Here is a 12,197-nt window from a genome sequence, read left to right as displayed (position 1 = left end):
TGTATTTGTATAATCTGATTAGACTTGGCTTGGTGTAAGTGGTTTGGAGGGTTAGCATTAGGGCTGGGGCTGGTGTGAGGGTTGGGGCTGTGTACGGTTTATGGTTGCTGTTATGGTTTAAGTTTTATGGTTAATGAGTTATTTATGGGTATGGTTAATGAATATATTTTCTGGTATGGTTATGGTTATGGTTTTGCTTATTGGTTAAGGTTTATGGTTTTGGTCTCAGGGTGTTAGGGTTCTGTGTTAGAGTGGATGTTAGTGTATGGGTTAGAATTGGGGTACAGGTAGGATACGGGTAGAGCATGGGTTAGGGTAAGGTACAGGTTTAGGGTACGGGTTAGGCTAAGGTTAGGTCAGGGCTTAGGGTCAGGATCAGAGTTTAGGGTTAGGGCCCATGTCAGGATTAGCGTCAAGGTTGAGCGAGGCCATTGTTTTCTGCTCCTCCAGTGCTGGATTCTCATTGATAGACGAATGAAATGTCTGCTCTGGTCACCCACTGTTTCAAATTGAGCTCAGCCTTAGTCAAGGGTTCTTAGGGCCTCAGAGGTCATGCAGGGTTTCCCTCCACCCTCCCTCCTGGGAAGGGTGATGCAGGCCCCACTCTGTCTGGGCAGCCCCAGGTCCAGCATGGCCCTGACATGCAGGATACTAAGTAGACGTGATGTAAGACTTGGTGCATCAGTCTGCCAGCCCCCAGGTGCTGCCTTTTTTTTTTTTTTCTCAATTAATTAATTAATTAATTTTGGGCTGTGTTGGGTCTGCATTGCTGCCCGGAGGCTTTCTCTAGTTGCGGCGAGTGGGGGCTTCTCATTGCGGTGGCTTCTCTTGTTGCAGAGCACAGGCTCTAAGCGCGTGGGCTTCAACAGTTGGGGCTCGCGGGTTCTAGAGCGCAGGCTCAGTAGTTGTGGTGCACGGGCTTAGTTGCTCCACAGCATGTGGGATCTTCCCGGACCAGGGCTCAAACCCGTGTCCCCTGCATTGGCAGGTGGATTCTTAACCACTGCGCCACCAGGGAAGTCTGGTGTTGCGTTCGTGAGGGCTGGTGGGGCCCTCTTGGGACTGGACGGATCCTTTGTTCCATCTGCACGGGTGTCCAAGCAGGTCTCAGGACAGCCCTTGGCCTCTGAGCATCCAGGCAGGCACCCACGTTCCTCCAGCTCAGGTTAGCCTTGGCCCCTCCAGCCCCCGTGGCCAATTACTGAGCTGATTGTGTCTTTACTCTTTCAAATTAAATTGCTCTCTCCAGGTGGGCGAGAAGTTTACTTGTGAACTTGGTTAGGGTTAGGGGTTAGGGGTTAAGGGTTAGGGGTTAGGGTCAGGGTTAGGGCTAGGGCTAGGGCTAGGGGTTAGGGTTAGGCTTAGGGTTGGGTTAGGGATAGGGGTTAGGGTTAGGGTTTAAGGTTAGGGTTAGGGTTAGTTTTGGGTTAGGGTTAGGGTTATGGTAGGGTTAAGGTTGGGCTAGGGTTGGGTTAGGGTTAGGGTTAGGGTTAGGGTTTAGGGTTAGGGTGTCCAGCCTTATGTCCCATTCAGCTGTGAGTGTAGATGTGGTCAGTCCAGTTGCATCACAGCCCCTGATTGAATTTTGTAAGAATTCCTCTCTCTCTCACTGTCTTTCTTTTTTGATAATTAATTTTTATAATGGGGTGTAGCTGATTTGCAATGTTGTGTTTCTTGGTGCTGTACATCCACCTAAGTCACTTACAGAGAGACATCAGTAAATTCTTTTCTAGTTTCTAGTAGTCAGATATATGTTTTTTCTGTGAATAGAGTGTGCTGAGTCCAGTTCCTTGAACCATGAGTATGTCTTGGCGATTACATTATTGGCGTATGGAACGGTATCTGTGCCAATTTCAACCTCCTGGTTTATGCATCACCGCACCGCACTTTTCCCCTTAAGCAGCCGTAAGTGTGTTTTGTAAATGTGTGATGGTGTTCTGTTTGTAATTCAGTTCACGGTTGGCGATTTTTAGATTCCCTTTATAAGTGATATCTTATGATAAGTTTCTCTTGCTGTCTAACTTATTTCACTCTCAATGACCATACATAAGTCCCCCTGAGTTGCTGCAACTGGCCTCATTTCATTGATTTCAGGGCTGAGTAATATTCCGTTGTGCTTAAGTACCAAATTTTCTTTCACCGTTTTTTCCTTCCAAGGACTATGAAGTTGTACCCAAGTCGAGGCTGTTGTAAACATAGCAGCAGTAAACGGGGTGCCTGCGTCCTGTGGATTTTTGGTTTTGCCAACATATAGGCCCATGAGTGGAAGCGCCCTATGCTTTGCAGCTCTGTTTTTTAGATGTTTTAGGAAGCACAGCACACTTCTCCAGAGTGGCCGTTGGCTATTTACATTCCCCCCTTCAGAGTAACAAGGCTCCCTTTTCTCCTCTCCTTGTCCTGCATATCTGGTTTTTACCCTTTGTCAGGATGGTCCTTTTTTCTGATTCGAAGTGATACCTCTTTGTAGTGTTGATTTGCATTGCCAGCTTCTTTGGTTGGCCAAAAAGGGCGTATGCGTTTTTCCTGCATATATTCTGGAAGTTAAATTTGAGAGACAGCTTTTTGTTTTTTTAATTGATGAATTAATTAATTTATTTTTGGCTGTGTTGGGTCTTCGTTTCTGTGCGAAGGCTTTCTCTAGTTGGGGCAAGCGGGGGCCACTCTTCATCGCGGTGCGCGGGCCTCTCACTATCGCGGCCTCTCTTGTTGCGGAGCACAGGCTCCAGACGCGCAGGCTCAGGAGTTGTGGCTCACGGGCCTAGTTGCTCCGCGGCATGTGGGATCTTCCCAGACCAGGGCTCGAACCCGTGTCCCCTGCATTAGCAGGCAGATTCTCAACCACTGCGCCACCAGGGAAGCCCCTTGAATAGTTTTGTATTTAAAGTTTGTCTGTGGGGACTTCCCTGGTGACGCAGTGGTTAAGAGTCCGCCTGCCAATGCAGGGGACACGGGCTCGAGCCCTGGTCCGGGAAGCTCCCACATGCCGCAGAGCAACCAAGCCTGCGCGGCACAACTACTGAAGCCTGCGCGCCTAGAGCCCGTGCTCGCCCACAAGAGAAGCCACCGCAATGAGAAGCCCGTGCACCGCAACGAAGAGTAGCCCCGCTCGGCACAACTAGAGAAAGCCCACATGCAGCAACGAAGACCCAACGCAGCCAAACATAAATTATAAACTAAAATAAAATTTGCCTCTGAATAACTTTGAGTGAATTTGGTATAAGTTGTAAAGTTTGCATCTACATTCACTTCATTCCAAATGGTTTCCGATTAATTGTTCCTTAACTAATTTTAGAAGACTTTTGGGATAGAGACTCCATTTTCGTTTGAATTTCCAGTTTAATGGATTCAGCAGTCCTGTCAGTAGGGCACGCTGCCTCCAGTGACGTGTGAGGGAGGCGAGGCCTGCACTTCCTGCACTGACCACAGGGTGGCGCCGAGTTCACCTCTCTGACCCACAGCGCATGCTCGTTCCCTGCGAACTCGATTGTGAGGGCAGCTGAGAGGAGTTGAGCCTCCTCAGGCGCGGGGGCGGGGGCGGGGGCGGGGGCCTTCGGGTAGGACGCCCGGCTCAGCGTCTCGGCTGAGAGGAGCTCGGTCTCCATCTCCTCAGGACTCGGTGGGGTTTCGGCTTCAGGACAAAGTGGGGCTGCCTCCACGCTGACTAGGGAACTAGGTTTCCTGAGGACCCAGGTGATGCCTGAGGAAAAGGTGAAGAGACGATGAGGAAAAGTGGGGAGAAGCTTCCTGTGGGCGACTGACCGTTGAGGGGGTCCGTCTTCGTGTGAGCGAGGGAGGGCTTGGCGTGGAAAGCTGGGTGTTTGGTCAGGTTTGTGTGCAGGGTAGCCAGCGTGAGTTACGGGGCGTCCAGTTTTCCCAGCACCATTTATCGTGGGGAGTGTCGTGCTCCTTGGTGTGTCCTTGGTCCCTGTGTCATAAATTCACCGACCCCGTCCGTGTGGGTTGAATTCTGGTCTCTCTGTCCTGTTCCTCTGGTCCCTGTGCCCGTTTTGAGCCAGTTCCACACTGTTTTGGTGCCTGTAGCTTCTCAGCAGAGTGTGACGTCAGGGAGGGAGATGCCTCCAGCCCGTTCTCTTTTTTCAGGGTTTCTTTGGCTATTTGGGGTCCTTTGTGGTTCCCCACAGATATTAGGAGGATTTGCTCTATTTTGGGGGAAAATACCATGGAATTTTGGGAGGGATTGCATTCACTGTGTCCACTGCTTTGGGTAGCATGGATATTTTAACAATATTAATTGTTCCATTCCATGAGAACAGGATATCTTTCCATTTCTTGGTGTGTTTTGCAATGTCTTCATCAATGTCTTCAAGTTTTCAGTGTGCAGGTCTTTCACCTCCTTGGTTGACTTTATTCCCAGGTATTTTGTTCTTTTTGAATGCAGTTGTAAATAGGGTTGCTTTCTTTCTCTTTCTGATGGTTCATTATTAGTGTTTAGAAAGGCAACTGATTTCTGTGTATTGATTTTGCAACTTTACTGAATTGATTTATTAGTTCTAATAGTTTTTTTGTAGAATGAAGTGGAAAATTGGAATTCAAAAATCCCACTGTTTCTACCATATCCAGGTCATCCACAACACGGAGGACAGCGGCTCCTAATATAACCTTCCCACAGTGCCTCTAAATGACATGTGGACTTTGGGTGAACTGGATCTGGGTAAGGCTTGGCTTCTATATGGAAGTTTGATGTTTTCTCTGCTTTTCTGGCATGCTGTTGACATACATGATGTTTTGAAAAGTAATTGACTTTCCAGTAATTTCAAACATACAACTTTACATACATAAAAACAAGTCTTGAACCTTGATTAAATATACTCCTAACTATTGATGTTGACATTCTTAAAAATGGAATTGTTCTCATAAATTCTTTTTCAGATTATTTTTTGCCAGCGTATGCATATAAGATAGATTTTCATGAATTGATATTTTGTTCTATAACTTTGCTTATTAATGAGTCGATTAGCTCAAATAATTTCTTTGTTGATTATAGGTAGTTTTATATATAAGATGATGTGACCTATGTTCTGTGAAGAGACCCGGTTTTAATTTTTCCATTCACCCATGGATGCCTTTTCTTTCTTTCCTCAAGATTCTGGGTAGAACTTCCAGTACACTACTGAGTAACGGTGATGAAGGCCAGCTTCCTGGCCCTGTTCCTGATTTCAGGAGTAAATCTTTCAGTCTTTAACGTTGAGCATGATGTTTGCTGTGGCTTTTTGTACTACTCTTTTCCATATTGAGCAAATTTCCTTTTATTCCTGCTTTCTTGAGTGTTTTTCATGAAATAACCCTGGATTTTCATTGTAGATTTTTTGCATTAATTGATATGATTATGTGTTTTTACTTCACACCATTATTGTGGTTGAATACATTGCTTACTTTTAATATGTTGAGCAACCTGAAATTTCTGGTGTAGAGATACTTGCTTATGGCATTATCCATTTAAAGTTCTGTTGGTTTCATGTTGCTATTATTGTGTGATAGATTTTTACATTCCTATTTATAAGTTGTACTGGGGTAGTTTTCTTGTTTTTTTCCTTTATTTTTAAAATCTTTTTTAAAATAGTGGTTTTATTTCATTTTACTTATTTATTTATTTTGGCCACGTCCCATGGCTTGTGGGATCTTAGTTCCCCAGTCAGGGATGGAACCCGAGCCCTTGGCAGTGAAAGCACAGAGTCCTAACCACTGGGCCACCAGAGTATTCCCCAGTTTTCTTTTTCAAGATGTATTTGTATAATCTGATTAGACTTGGCTTGGTGTAAGTGGTTTGGAGGGTTAGCATTAGGGCTGGGGCTGGTGTGAGGGTTGGGGCTGTGTACGGTTTATGGTTGCTGTTATGGTTTAAGTTTTATGGTTAATGAGTTATTTATGGGTATGGTTAATGAATATATTTTCTGGTATGGTTATGGTTATGGTTTTGCTTATTGGTTAAGGTTTATGGTTTTGGTCTCAGGGTGTTAGGGTTCTGTGTTAGAGTGGATGTTAGTGTATGGGTTAGAATTGGGGTACAGGTAGGATACGGGTAGAGCATGGGTTAGGGTAAGGTACAGGTTTAGGGTACGGGTTAGGCTAAGGTTAGGTCAGGGCTTAGGGTCAGGATCAGAGTTTAGGGTTAGGGCCCATGTCAGGATTAGCGTCAAGGTTGAGCGAGGCCATTGTTTTCTGCTCCTCCAGTGCTGGATTCTCATTGATAGACGAATGAAATGTCTGCTCTGGTCACCCACTGTTTCAAATTGAGCTCAGCCTTAGTCAAGGGTTCTTAGGGCCTCAGAGGTCATGCAGGGTTTCCCTCCACCCTCCCTCCTGGGAAGGGTGATGCAGGCCCCACTCTGTCTGGGCAGCCCCAGGTCCAGCATGGCCCTGACATGCAGGATACTAAGTAGACGTGATGTAAGACTTGGTGCATCAGTCTGCCAGCCCCCAGGTGCTGCCTTTTTTTTTTTTTTCTCAATTAATTAATTAATTAATTTTGGGCTGTGTTGGGTCTGCATTGCTGCCCGGAGGCTTTCTCTAGTTGCGGCGAGTGGGGGCTTCTCATTGCGGTGGCTTCTCTTGTTGCAGAGCACAGGCTCTAAGCGCGTGGGCTTCAACAGTTGGGGCTCGCGGGTTCTAGAGCGCAGGCTCAGTAGTTGTGGTGCACGGGCTTAGTTGCTCCACAGCATGTGGGATCTTCCCGGACCAGGGCTCAAACCCGTGTCCCCTGCATTGGCAGGTGGATTCTTAACCACTGCGCCACCAGGGAAGTCTGGTGTTGCGTTCGTGAGGGCTGGTGGGGCCCTCTTGGGACTGGACGGATCCTTTGTTCCATCTGCACGGGTGTCCAAGCAGGTCTCAGGACAGCCCTTGGCCTCTGAGCATCCAGGCAGGCACCCACGTTCCTCCAGCTCAGGTTAGCCTTGGCCCCTCCAGCCCCCGTGGCCAATTACTGAGCTGATTGTGTCTTTACTCTTTCAAATTAAATTGCTCTCTCCAGGTGGGCGAGAAGTTTACTTGTGAACTTGGTTAGGGTTAGGGGTTAGGGGTTAAGGGTTAGGGGTTAGGGTCAGGGTTAGGGCTAGGGCTAGGGCTAGGGGTTAGGGTTAGGCTTAGGGTTGGGTTAGGGATAGGGGTTAGGGTTAGGGTTTAAGGTTAGGGTTAGGGTTAGTTTTGGGTTAGGGTTAGGGTTATGGTAGGGTTAAGGTTGGGCTAGGGTTGGGTTAGGGTTAGGGTTAGGGTTAGGGTTTAGGGTTAGGGTGTCCAGCCTTATGTCCCATTCAGCTGTGAGTGTAGATGTGGTCAGTCCAGTTGCATCACAGCCCCTGATTGAATTTTGTAAGAATTCCTCTCTCTCTCACTGTCTTTCTTTTTTGATAATTAATTTTTATAATGGGGTGTAGCTGATTTGCAATGTTGTGTTTCTTGGTGCTGTACATCCACCTAAGTCACTTACAGAGAGACATCAGTAAATTCTTTTCTAGTTTCTAGTAGTCAGATATATGTTTTTTCTGTGAATAGAGTGTGCTGAGTCCAGTTCCTTGAACCATGAGTATGTCTTGGCGATTACATTATTGGCGTATGGAACGGTATCTGTGCCAATTTCAACCTCCTGGTTTATGCATCACCGCACCGCACTTTTCCCCTTAAGCAGCCGTAAGTGTGTTTTGTAAATGTGTGATGGTGTTCTGTTTGTAATTCAGTTCACGGTTGGCGATTTTTAGATTCCCTTTATAAGTGATATCTTATGATAAGTTTCTCTTGCTGTCTAACTTATTTCACTCTCAATGACCATACATAAGTCCCCCTGAGTTGCTGCAACTGGCCTCATTTCATTGATTTCAGGGCTGAGTAATATTCCGTTGTGCTTAAGTACCAAATTTTCTTTCACCGTTTTTTCCTTCCAAGGACTATGAAGTTGTACCCAAGTCGAGGCTGTTGTAAACATAGCAGCAGTAAACGGGGTGCCTGCGTCCTGTGGATTTTTGGTTTTGCCAACATATAGGCCCATGAGTGGAAGCGCCCTATGCTTTGCAGCTCTGTTTTTTAGATGTTTTAGGAAGCACAGCACACTTCTCCAGAGTGGCCGTTGGCTATTTACATTCCCCCCTTCAGAGTAACAAGGCTCCCTTTTCTCCTCTCCTTGTCCTGCATATCTGGTTTTTACCCTTTGTCAGGATGGTCCTTTTTTCTGATTCGAAGTGATACCTCTTTGTAGTGTTGATTTGCATTGCCAGCTTCTTTGGTTGGCCAAAAAGGGCGTATGCGTTTTTCCTGCATATATTCTGGAAGTTAAATTTGAGAGACAGCTTTTTGTTTTTTTAATTGATGAATTAATTAATTTATTTTTGGCTGTGTTGGGTCTTCGTTTCTGTGCGAAGGCTTTCTCTAGTTGGGGCAAGCGGGGGCCACTCTTCATCGCGGTGCGCGGGCCTCTCACTATCGCGGCCTCTCTTGTTGCGGAGCACAGGCTCCAGACGCGCAGGCTCAGGAGTTGTGGCTCACGGGCCTAGTTGCTCCGCGGCATGTGGGATCTTCCCAGACCAGGGCTCGAACCCGTGTCCCCTGCATTAGCAGGCAGATTCTCAACCACTGCGCCACCAGGGAAGCCCCTTGAATAGTTTTGTATTTAAAGTTTGTCTGTGGGGACTTCCCTGGTGACGCAGTGGTTAAGAGTCCGCCTGCCAATGCAGGGGACACGGGCTCGAGCCCTGGTCCGGGAAGCTCCCACATGCCGCAGAGCAACCAAGCCTGCGCGGCACAACTACTGAAGCCTGCGCGCCTAGAGCCCGTGCTCGCCCACAAGAGAAGCCACCGCAATGAGAAGCCCGTGCACCGCAACGAAGAGTAGCCCCGCTCGGCACAACTAGAGAAAGCCCACATGCAGCAACGAAGACCCAACGCAGCCAAACATAAATTATAAACTAAAATAAAATTTGCCTCTGAATAACTTTGAGTGAATTTGGTATAAGTTGTAAAGTTTGCATCTACATTCACTTCATTCCAAATGGTTTCCGATTAATTGTTCCTTAACTAATTTTAGAAGACTTTTGGGATAGAGACTCCATTTTCGTTTGAATTTCCAGTTTAATGGATTCAGCAGTCCTGTCAGTAGGGCACGCTGCCTCCAGTGACGTGTGAGGGAGGCGAGGCCTGCACTTCCTGCACTGACCACAGGGTGGCGCCGAGTTCACCTCTCTGACCCACAGCGCATGCTCGTTCCCTGCGAACTCGATTGTGAGGGCAGCTGAGAGGAGTTGAGCCTCCTCAGGCGCGGGGGCGGGGGCGGGGGCGGGGGCCTTCGGGTAGGACGCCCGGCTCAGCGTCTCGGCTGAGAGGAGCTCGGTCTCCATCTCCTCAGGACTCGGTGGGGTTTCGGCTTCAGGACAAAGTGGGGCTGCCTCCACGCTGACTAGGGAACTAGGTTTCCTGAGGACCCAGGTGATGCCTGAGGAAAAGGTGAAGAGACGATGAGGAAAAGTGGGGAGAAGCTTCCTGTGGGCGACTGACCGTTGAGGGGGTCCGTCTTCGTGTGAGCGAGGGAGGGCTTGGCGTGGAAAGCTGGGTGTTTGGTCAGGTTTGTGTGCAGGGTAGCCAGCGTGAGTTACGGGGCGTCCAGTTTTCCCAGCACCATTTATCGTGGGGAGTGTCGTGCTCCTTGGTGTGTCCTTGGTCCCTGTGTCATAAATTCACCGACCCCGTCCGTGTGGGTTGAATTCTGGTCTCTCTGTCCTGTTCCTCTGGTCCCTGTGCCCGTTTTGAGCCAGTTCCACACTGTTTTGGTGCCTGTAGCTTCTCAGCAGAGTGTGACGTCAGGGAGGGAGATGCCTCCAGCCCGTTCTCTTTTTTCAGGGTTTCTTTGGCTATTTGGGGTCCTTTGTGGTTCCCCACAGATATTAGGAGGATTTGCTCTATTTTGGGGGAAAATACCATGGAATTTTGGGAGGGATTGCATTCACTGTGTCCACTGCTTTGGGTAGCATGGATATTTTAACAATATTAATTGTTCCATTCCATGAGAACAGGATATCTTTCCATTTATTGGTGTGTCTTTCAATGTCTTCATCAATGTCTTCAAGTTTTCAGTGTGCAGGTCTTTCACCTCCTTGGTTGACTTTATTCCCAGGTATTTTGTTCTTTTTGAATGCAGTTGTAAATAGGGTTGCTTTCTTTCTCTTTCTGATGGTTCATTATTAGTGTTTAGAAAGGCAACTGATTTCTGTGTATTGATTTTGCAACTTTACTGAATTGATTTATTAGTTCTAATAGTTTTTTTGTAGAATGAAGTGGAAAATTGGAATTCAAAAATCCCACTGTTTCTACCATATCCAGGTCATCCACAACACGGAGGACAGCGGCTCCTAATATAACCTTCCCACAGTGCCTCTAAATGACATGTGGACTTTGGGTGAACTGGATCTGGGTAAGGCTTGGCTTCTATATGGAAGTTTGATGTTTTCTCTGCTTTTCTGGCATGCTGTTGACATACATGATGTTTTGAAAAGTAATTGACTTTCCAGTAATTTCAAACATACAACTTTACATACATAAAAACAAGTCTTGTACCTTGATTAAATATACTCCTAACTATTGATGTTGACATTCTTAAAAATGGAATTGTTCTCATAAATTCTTTTTCAGATTATTTTTTGCCAGCGTATGCATATAAGATAGATTTTCATGAATTGATATTTTGTTCTATAACTTTGCTTATTAATGAGTCGATTAGCTCAAATAATTTCTTTGTTGATTATAGGTAGTTTTATATATAAGATGATGTGACCTATGTTCTGTGAAGAGACCCGGTTTTAATTTTTCCATTCACCCATGGATGCCTTTTCTTTCTTTCCTCAAGATTCTGGGTAGAACTTCCAGTACACTACTGAGTAACGGTGATGAAGGCCAGCTTCCTGGCCCTGTTCCTGATTTCAGGAGTAAATCTTTCAGTCTTTAACGTTGAGCATGATGTTTGCTGTGGCTTTTTGTACTACTCTTTTCCATATTGAGCAAATTTCCTTTTATTCCTGCTTTCTTGAGTGTTTTTCATGAAATAACCCTGGATTTTCATTGTAGATTTTTTGCATTAATTGATATGATTATGTGTTTTTACTTCACACCATTATTGTGGTTGAATACATTGCTTACTTTTAATATGTTGAGCAACCTGAAATTTCTGGTGTAGAGATACTTGCTTATGGCATTATCCATTTAAAGTTCTGTTGGTTTCATGTTGCTATTATTGTGTGATAGATTTTTACATTCCTATTTATAAGTTGTACTGGGGTAGTTTTCTTGTTTTTTTCCTTTATTTTTAAAATCTTTTTTAAAATAGTGGTTTTATTTCATTTTACTTATTTATTTATTTTGGCCACGTCCCATGGCTTGTGGGATCTTAGTTCCCCAGTCAGGGATGGAACCCGAGCCCTTGGCAGTGAAAGCACAGAGTCCTAACCACTGGGCCACCAGAGTATTCCCCAGTTTTCTTTTTCAAGATGTATTTGTATAATCTGATTAGACTTGGCTTGGTGTAAGTGGTTTGGAGGGTTAGCATTAGGGCTGGGGCTGGTGTGAGGGTTGGGGCTGTGTACGGTTTATGGTTGCTGTTATGGTTTAAGTTTTATGGTTAATGAGTTATTTATGGGTATGGTTAATGAATATATTTTCTGGTATGGTTATGGTTATGGTTTTGCTTATTGGTTAAGGTTTATGGTTTTGGTCTCAGGGTGTTAGGGTTCTGTGTTAGAGTGGATGTTAGTGTATGGGTTAGAATTGGGGTACAGGTAGGATACGGGTAGAGCATGGGTTAGGGTAAGGTACAGGTTTAGGGTACGGGTTAGGCTAAGGTTAGGTCAGGGCTTAGGGTCAGGATCAGAGTTTAGGGTTAGGGCCCATGTCAGGATTAGCGTCAAGGTTGAGCGAGGCCATTGTTTTCTGCTCCTCCAGTGCTGGATTCTCATTGATAGACGAATGAAATGTCTGCTCTGGTCACCCACTGTTTCAAATTGAGCTCAGCCTTAGTCAAGGGTTCTTAGGGCCTCAGAGGTCATGCAGGGTTTCCCTCCACCCTCCCTCCTGGGAAGGGTGATGCAGGCCCCACTCTGTCTGGGCAGCCCCAGGTCCAGCATGGCCCTGACATGCAGGATACTAAGTAGACGTGATGTAAGACTTGGTGCATCAGTCTGCCAGCCCCCAGGTGCTGCCTTTTT

The sequence above is a fragment of the Balaenoptera borealis genome (genome assembly GCF_965194805.1).
Source record: "Balaenoptera borealis genome assembly, contig: HAP1_SCAFFOLD_296, whole genome shotgun sequence".
NCBI lineage: Eukaryota > Metazoa > Chordata > Mammalia > Artiodactyla > Balaenopteridae > Balaenoptera > Balaenoptera borealis.
This window is presented reverse-complemented; position numbering follows the sequence as displayed.